Genomic DNA, 9,475 nt, shown 5'->3' with positions numbered 1-9,475 from the left:
CTGTAATTATGTTTTCTTTTGCTCATTGTCTATCCCTCCTGCCTGACCAATAAATAGCACACCATCTGAACCCTCAAAATAGCCAGTACTCATAAGTAGACAATTGTTTTGTTTTCCTGCTTTTGACTTTTTTCCCAAGGATTTCCCTCAAGCATTGCACCCTATTGTGCTGATACTGTAGCCTCTGAGCCATATATTACTCAGACAAAAGATTGTTATGTAATTGCCAGCAAGTATACTGATTATAGTCATCTTTATCTGCTCTATACAATAAGGAAGAGAAGCATGTTCATTTACTTAGGAATGGATTTTTTATGGGTATATCTTTATGCTGTTAAACATCTGGAAGAAAACCAAAGAAATCAACCAAACCAACAGCAACAACAACAGCATCAGCAACAGAAGCCCCAGCAGTCTCAGCACTTTCAAATGCCTATACCGTAAAATTAAAATATTGATTTGTTGATTGAATTTTTAATTTTCCTGAAGATATTTCCGTTTCACAACTGAGGCAGAACTCAAAACTTACAAAAAAAAACAAGCAACTAATTGTGTGTAAAGAGTCAGTTTGATGGCCATTGGGCTTTCTCTCCAAAGACACAAAATCAGTCTAGTAACAAGAATTTTATAATGAACAGGGATCTTGAGTTATATTTGCAAGACGGGAAATCATGGGTATATTGACCACTGAATTCAATCTCACAGCAGCATTTTATAATTTGATACTTTTTAAAAATCCAGTCTGAGTTAAAAGATACATTATGTTGCATAGCTAACTACTTTGGAGGAAAACAAGAAGCCGGTTTACAAGGGTGACACTATCTTGAAATCTTGGGTGTAAGGTGAGAATCTTTCCATATTGGACTATCAATTCAAAATTAAAACCTGAGAGATGTTCATCTTTGTATCATAATTACCCAATACTTTTATTCCTTTGCCTTATGCATAGCATTTTTATTAGACAATATATTAATCTCAATTTAGTAGAATTAATAGGATTCCAGTTTCTATACCGACTTCAGAGCTGAAAGTATATTCAGAAACTCAAAATGTTCATTTCTACTCTGTTATTTGAATCAACAAGCTTCAGGACTTCTTTTTTTTTTTTTTTTTTAAGATTTTACTTATTTATTCATGAGGGACACAGAGAGAGGCAGAGACATAGGCAGAGGGGAAGCAGGCTCCTTTTGGGGAGCTTGATGCAGAACTTGATCCCAGGACCCCGGGATCATGACCTGAGCCAAAGGTAGCTGCTCAACCACTGAACCACCCAGGAGCCCCTGGAACTTTGGTATTTAAAATAAAAATGTGAAAAAAAAAATGTGTGATGTATCCCAATAATAATTCTCATTTACAAAAGAAGCATCATAATAGCACTATTTCACACATTAGTGAATCACTACCCTAAAAAGGTAATAATAGAAAAGAAATAGAATAGAAAGTCATCTATTCTTGTGAATGCAAGAGACAAAACATCTTCTGATTTAATCTTTTATGATATTCATATTTTATGTGAGAGAAACAACATAGACAAGTTTGACCTATTTGATTAAGTTGACCAAATCGCAAGGCCTGTTTCAAACACACAGTACCAGCATTTATATCTACATGCACGATCTTGATATTCGCCCTTATAAATGCTGAAGATAGTAAAATCAGCAATCCCTTTGGTTCTAGGGATTTGGTTTTTGAAATCAAGAAATAGGTTCAGCTCTGTCTGAATAAACACTAGGAAGATGTATGAAGATAGAATAAACACCAGCCGTGGGCGTTTCCCCAATATTTCTTTCAGTGATGTTCTTAAACTTAAAACGATGTAGGCCAGTTTGCTTCCCTAGTCATGCTCCATTGGGGTGTGGTCTATCTTGGACTTGTCCTAATGTTTGTCACATATGACTGGAGACTCAGTTATATCACATACGTGGACTACTGAATAAGTGGTTAAGGATCTCCCGATGACACGAGATCTCCTAATCACTCCTCTAGCAGCCTATAATTCTCCTTTGTAGTAGTCATCTATCTATGTATTTTCTTATTTGTTAATCATATTCCCTAAACACCATAAATCCCATGAATCCAGAGGCTTTATCTGACTATTCTTCTCTGTATATTTACTGCCTAGAAGCATGGTATCTAGTACAGAATAAATGTAAAATAAATATTTGTTGAATGAATAAATGAGGCAATTTCAAGGGGTGTCCCCCCTCCTCCCTTTCAATATAAATTTATCTGACTTTCACAGTGGATGAATAGGAGATGTGGAGTAAGTTGATGGTTTCCCCAATTTGATTATTTTTGAAAATACAGATATTAGGCCCTTCCCCTAGAGCTGCCAACTCATAAAGTTTGGGGTGGAAATCCAGTATCTGTGTTTTAAAGATGTTCCCCCAGGTAATACTTATAGTGGAGCAAGTTTGGAAGATACCATATGAAGGATTTCATCTTAGCTTCATAATCCTAGAACGCTTCTCTTTGTCCGGGGATCTGAGGACCTCTGGAGTCCTCATATTTCCTGTGCTTCTTAAAAGAAATGCTGATACTATTATGCTGATACTATTATGCCCACTTGGAATTTCTTGACTTGACATCTGTAATTTTGACTACATATGAGTGAACCTGAGCATCTCTGGATAGCTCTGTCTCAGGCATGAAATTTCATCTTATGAACTATGTGCCTGGTCTTCAGAAAAAAAAAAAATCAGCTAGTGAGTCTGACTGAACACTCAACGTGTACAGATAACATGATTTGACTGCTTTGCATTGCATGCTCTTTTACCCTAGGAAATTGTATTTTGATGGTGTGCACAAACACAGAGACCTGTAGTAGACATTTGATATTTTATTCTTTCCAGCATCCTTCCCTCTCTTAGTAACAAAACCCAAATTTTGCTTCGGAAGAACCATTTTTAATCACATAGCATGGCACAGATATGATTGACTTCACCCCAAATTTTAAAGTGGCACTTGATTGGCTTAAACCCACTGGTGGATCCCATCCCTCCAACCAAGTAATTGGATAGTGACAAGGCACAGAACATAAGCAGAATCAGTGAAGCAATGGAAATGTTTCCTAGGGCTTCTGGTAACAAAAAGTATTTCTCTTCCATGGAGGCTACCACAAGAAACCTCCTTTTCCTTGCCAGTGAGGGGTGAAGATCTAAAGTCTGGAAGTGCTGAGGCCATTTTGAGACCATGAAGGTGACAGGGCTATGAGGGTCCCTGTGGGGAATTTGAGAATGAAGTCAATACAGAGGACAGGGGAGATAAAACCAGTCCTGGAAAACATCATACGAGTTTCCAAGTTAAGTCTCAGTTATAGCCAGCCTTAGTTTGCCTTTTTGACTATATGACCTAATACACCTCCTGTGTTTTGAAGTCAGTTTAAACTGGGGTCTCTATGACTTGAAACCTAACGATTCTTAATAGGTGTAAGATCCGTGACTGTATTAGAATACAGCCCTTAATGGTCATTGAAGGGGGAGATGGAGGCACGAGGAAGACCTCAGTGGAGCCAAAGGTGGACATAGATGCTAGCACACCTTCTTGAAATAGCCTAGTTTTTGTTCAAGAAGTAAAAATAAAACCCCTTGGTAAGGAATGCTGTGGCCTACCCAGTAACCACACTTTCCAAAGAAACCCATAAACATAACCTCGCAAAATATCTTTTTCTGATATGCCAATTCATTATATGAAATCTCAGAATAATATAAAAAATTGAAATCACATTTCATTATGTATTTCACTAATTGCCTTTATTGGAATGAAAATAAAATGACATGAAATCAAGATTAGCCCAGAAAATTCAGGGCATATGGTGGCCATATCTAGGGAACATCCACCTTGTTTTATTGGAATAAATTATTGTTAAAATGAACACACTGCTAGAAATGCTATTACCAGTCTGCAGGTCATAAAGATAAAAAGAGCTAAACCAACCTCTCAGTGCTGAATTGGCAAGTGAAAAGATGCACTCTGCACACAATAGGTATGCAGTGAATATATTTGACTGACAAGAACCCTGCTAGGACTAGCAGTGAGCTATTTAAGCCCTGCTGTTTCTTGTGGACTTTGCCAGGCTTGGCTGCAGAGTGAGGATTCTGTAGTCATTAACAAGAGCCCCAAGCTACAGCAACTCTTCCTCCACTTCAAACTTTCATAAGCCCTACAGTCAGGTGCTGGGCTCTGATCAGTGATAGAAAGGCACACAGGGTCTGAAGAAGACGTTTTTGTACTAGATTATTTGTAGAGGATAATAATTTCACTGTGCCTGTGTCAACGGGCTTGTTACTATGGAATTTGTAAATATATTCACTAAACTGTAAAATGATAGTCTTGTGTTGAAACTGACCCGCTTTTAACCTATGTGTTTTAGACATCTGGCATCCCAAAATTCTGCTGCACAACACAAATCAAAGTAGATGAAACCAGTTAGCTGAAAATAAAAATGAGGGTGATCAAGTCTTTCAGTTTCTGGAAGAGACTAAGAGAAACAAAGCAGAGACCATCTTTGAAAACCCGAATTACAAAAGCGTTTTTTTTTTAATATTAGGAAATATATACACCTATGTATTCACATATGTAATATGTACACACACACACACACACACACACACACACACACTGACCTCAAGCCTTCATCAACCAAAGGTAGCAAAGCTTAGCCTTCATAAGGTAATCTGGTTCGGTAGAGAAGGAATTATATTTCCAGAAGTGGAACCATTTACTGTGGCCTTATGGAGTATTTGCCGAAGAATCAGCGACATGTGTAATCCTTAAATTTAAACTTCAACATCATATGATGACAAAAGATCACATTTTCTCAATTAACCAAACTGAACGCCTCATGCCCCTACCTGCCCATGAAAGAACACAGTGCCCTGTCTGTCACAAACTGTCCATGGTGACTTTCCTGCATCTTCCTTCCCAGCCCCCATGAAGCTTTTATCATCTGTTTCCTCCAGACTTTTGACAGTAATAAAAGGAACTATCATTTATTGAGCATTTATTATGTACTCAGCAGTGTGCTAGGTGATACACATATACGTTCTCACTTTATCCTAATGACAATAAAGCAGGTGCTCTTCTTGGTCATGTTACAAATAGAGAAACTGAGGCATAAGTTCATAAGCTGATAAATGTCAGAGTCAAAAGTTGAGCTGAATTTTAACCCAGGCTGACTCCAAAGCCCATGCTCTAAACCATTACATAATTGATCTTTATTCTTTGTTGAGCTCTTTAAAGGATTTTAAATTTTTTCCAATAATTGTAAGGTAATGTACCCCAATTCCATAACCTGGTTCTGATATATTCAACTGAAGTTCTTCTGATACACCATCAAATTTAGAGGAAAAGGTAAAATGCAACAAAATATTTGTAGGACTTGTGGCTTTTAGAAGTGATCAATTATATTTAGACAGAATCTGGTGGCCCAGACTCTAAGAGAACACACTGAACTTGTATTTTGCCCATTTTAGTAATGATTCACCAGCCTTTATATTTGATTCCATCTGAACTTCATTAGTGCTATATCCAGGACATTTATTTTTCTTTATCTGCCAATTTCATCTCATGTTCTCACTTTATGCTTTTCCTGTAGAAATATTAATGGTTTTGGAACACAGAGACTGTGATGGTGATCTTCTGAATACTAGTATAACAGCTTTACCTCAGATCATGCCTCTAGTCCTCTCTAGATATATTCAGGTTCTTTTCTTTCCTCCTTTTTCATCCTCCTCTTATTACTTCTCTCCTTCTTCCTCTCCCAGAAATTTCCCATACCATCATTCTTCTTGGGTCCCAAGGTCATTTTTCTTTTTCTTGTGGTTAGACACATGTACATGGTATGAATTACTTAGCTACCATACTTTGATCGATTTGGGTGAGAGGTATAGATATGGATGTAGATGTGGAATTAGATAAAACATATTTAGATGGAGATATAGAACTTCCCACTGCTTTCAACATGTAATTTTTTCACATTTCAGAGTTCATGGGATCAGATCCAATACAATTGGTAGTGCCTTTGATTTGGTGAAGTTACAATAGATACAGTCACTTTCATGACCGTGGTATGTTTTCTAATAACTCAAGCATTTCCTTTTTAAAAAAATATCTTTCAAATATAAATACACAAATTTAATGCCTGTTTTTAAAATTCTCAGACACGTTTTCCTGTTTCTCCTTTCATGCTCCCTGCAAAAAGATAGGAGATATGACCTCTGTAGTTATGGAGGTTCTTTCAACTCTACCGTAATGCAATAATTTTTAGGAAATATATATCAACCCTCCTTTTCAAGTCAAACTCCAAAATGTGTTGTTGATTTTTTTCAGGCATTTTCAAATATGCTTATTTCTCTCTTTCTTCCTCTTCTCCCCCCTCGCCCTCTGGTATGTGACAAGGTGCTACATACTGTAAGTCTAGGTTGCTGGAGCAGTGCTAGGGGGCTCTAGCGTCGCCATGTGCACTAGATGTACATATTTTATTATTACCTTTCCTCCACAGCCAAGCCTGTCAGAGGAAACATGGCATTCTTTACAGCTTTCTGCTAAGTGTCAGGCTTTGCATTTCAGAAATATTTGATAAGTGGAGCATAAGTTGCAGGAGCACATCCATGCAAAAGGCAGATACACAATATAACTTTAACTCTCCTATTAACTTTTTCATTTCCCTGCAGAAGTTGTTTCTGTCCATATTTTTACTTCAGCTGGGCTGAGTGGGAGAAAGAACTCAAAGGGAGGTCGAAGCAGATGGTTGTCACAAACTGCATACGGCAATTGAGAATTAGTGTGCAAGCATATGCAACCTGGTACAGTATGAAACATTCCAGCATATGAGTGCCGAAATAAATCAAGCCTGGAGAAGATCGGGATGATAAAATGATGAGCTCTTCTTTCCCTGTTACATATATATATATAGGCCTTCTGAATTCATTAGGATATGTTCTCTGTTTTCAGTAGGCAAGTTAACACCTAAATTGAGCAGATTCATGTAGATTCTGGTATCTTGCCTTTTTCTCTCATCCACAGTGTGCTTGCTGAAAAGAAATATTTCTGAAAAGATATGAATCCTTTTCACATAAGGAGGATTGAAGATATGGCTTTAATTTACCTGGGCAAATTTAATCAGCGTAGTAATTACTAATCAGATATAACATTTTACATTTGCTCCCTGATTTATTCACAACTATGCACCAGGCACTAACAATTTGTATACAATTTCCGCATACGTTTTTGAGCTACTCATGACCCTACTGGTGACCATTTGTCGACAGCAGTTCATTCACAAACATTCACTTTCAAGTGTTCTGCCGTTAAGGATGGTAATAAAGGAACACATACCAACAGTGGTTAACAGGATGTGGAGCCAAAAATCACAGCCTGGAAGTCCTTATAGTAGTAGTAGTGAGGAAAGGTAGCTCTGTCATGTTGCCTTTTAATAATAACTAATAATAACTAATTGATGGTCTTCCTCATTAGTACTCTCAGCTAATCTCAGGAAAGAGGATAAAATGAGTCTTTCCCCTCATTGCAAATGAAAAAACAGAAGAGAAGGGTTTAGTGGTCAGTCACTTCTCTCCTCAGAAGAGCAAAGGCCAGTTCTGCAGTCAGGCTTGGTCCTCGCGGGGCCTGTCTGCTGCTCTGCCCCAGTAAGCCATAGATTTTTGTGGCTGCGCCCAAAGCCAGGGTTGGTGAAGCAGGTCCACCTGCTGCCTGTTTCTGCAGTCAGGGCACCTCCACCCTTCCCTACTCGTGCTCCCAATGAGTTTTTAAGAAGCTACAGTTGCTTTCAACACGGCCCCTCCTGCCATCGCGTTTTTGCTTTGTTACCTTCCCATCTGTCCTTCTTTGTGAGAGGCGAAAGAAATGCAAGATGCAAAAGAAAAAGAAAAGGGGGAAAGTGATCGGTATTGGCTCAAGAATAGATATTGAATTACATATTGGTAGACCAAAACACAAATCAACTCTGAACTACAGGAGTCCACCAACACGCACATAAATCATTTATAACGATAATCCAAGACTAGGTCCAAATCTCATTAAAGTATATGAATCCTTAATCTATTTTGGCAAAAAAGCGCCAATACACATTTTTTCTTTTTATCATAAATTACAGTTCTGTGGCACTGTGCAAATATTACCAAGCTGTAAGACAGCTGTGCTCCATTAAAATGTGTAATGGTCGCTGATTTCTTACAGCACATGGTCATCAGGCTGAATCTACAGCCAGTAATTAGGAAGATGAAATGTTTAATTGTGCCTTAATTTTGATAAAATTTATCTGTCACACATCCCGCAGCCGAGCATTATGCTCACAAATCAATGTCATCGGGCCGAGCAGGAACTCAAGCACCAGACTCTTGTCCCTGACAGATTCATTTGAATATGTAACTGCTCATGATGAGCTACCAGACTAAGGAAGAGAGCGAAAACTTTCCTTGTTGACATTGCTCTGTGAGGTTGTCCTGTTACCTCCTTTAAGTAAAGAAAGGCTCAAAGATGGTTTCACCGTTACCTCCTAATGGCCATGTCCACCTCTAGCTCTGACCATGTAAAGAAAGACAACCCCTGGGGGTCTATTTTATCATCTTAAATTCTATTAGCACAGGGAGAAGAGATAGGTGGAAGAAGGAGGAGAATATTAGAAACGTGAATCTAGTAATGCCCTATATCCTATATCCTAAAATCCTTATTTAGCGATAGATCGGAGAGGAGGCAAGAGTCATCACTTTTAGCTGGGTAGCTAAGCATTCATCCACTCAAAGAATGTTAGAATGGTGGAGATGAAACTCATCTTGCTTTTTACACACATGAAGATGGAAGACCAGAGAGGTTGTTGCCCCAGGGTCTGAGCACCATCAGAGAGAATTCCAATTACCACCACGCAGTCACAGTTGAGATAGCCTACATTTTACAGAAAGTTTCATAATTCTTATAAGCAATATTTACCAATCATAATATTGAATTCGTTTTTCAAATGGCAAGAAATATTATTTTAAGCACAGGGAAGTGTAAGTACAAATACCTGCCAATACTGAAAATTAATTTGTATCATGTTTTCCCCACAAAATGAATCAGTGATCATCTTTCTCACCCACAATAACGATGGCTCATTATCCAAGAGAACTTAAAGAACATATGTAGGAAAGTACTTTACATTTCTATTTCCTAGACTTGGAAATAAAAATAACTGAGGAGGGTCATGGCAAAGATTGTGGGGAGTGAGTGGAAGGCCAATGAGAAGAGAGCCAGCAACCTGAGATCTGGAAGGCAAAAAACAGCATAGCCACCAGCAAACGGGGAGTGATCACTGGAGGGTCAGTTTGCCCGGGCCAGCAAGTTAGATTCTGAACATGGTTTGAATCGGTCGAAATTTTGCTATAAGACACCGGCAAGTTTTCTCGGTCACTCATTCCTCACAGGCAATTAATGAACCACCTCAAGACTCAGAGCATGTCCGCTTACTTTAAAGTAAAAT

This window comes from Vulpes vulpes, chromosome 13, assembly GCF_048418805.1.
Source record: "Vulpes vulpes isolate BD-2025 chromosome 13, VulVul3, whole genome shotgun sequence".
Classification (NCBI taxonomy): domain Eukaryota; kingdom Metazoa; phylum Chordata; class Mammalia; order Carnivora; family Canidae; genus Vulpes; species Vulpes vulpes.
The sequence above is the reverse complement of the archived record's forward strand: the minus strand, read 5'-3'. Positions refer to the sequence as shown.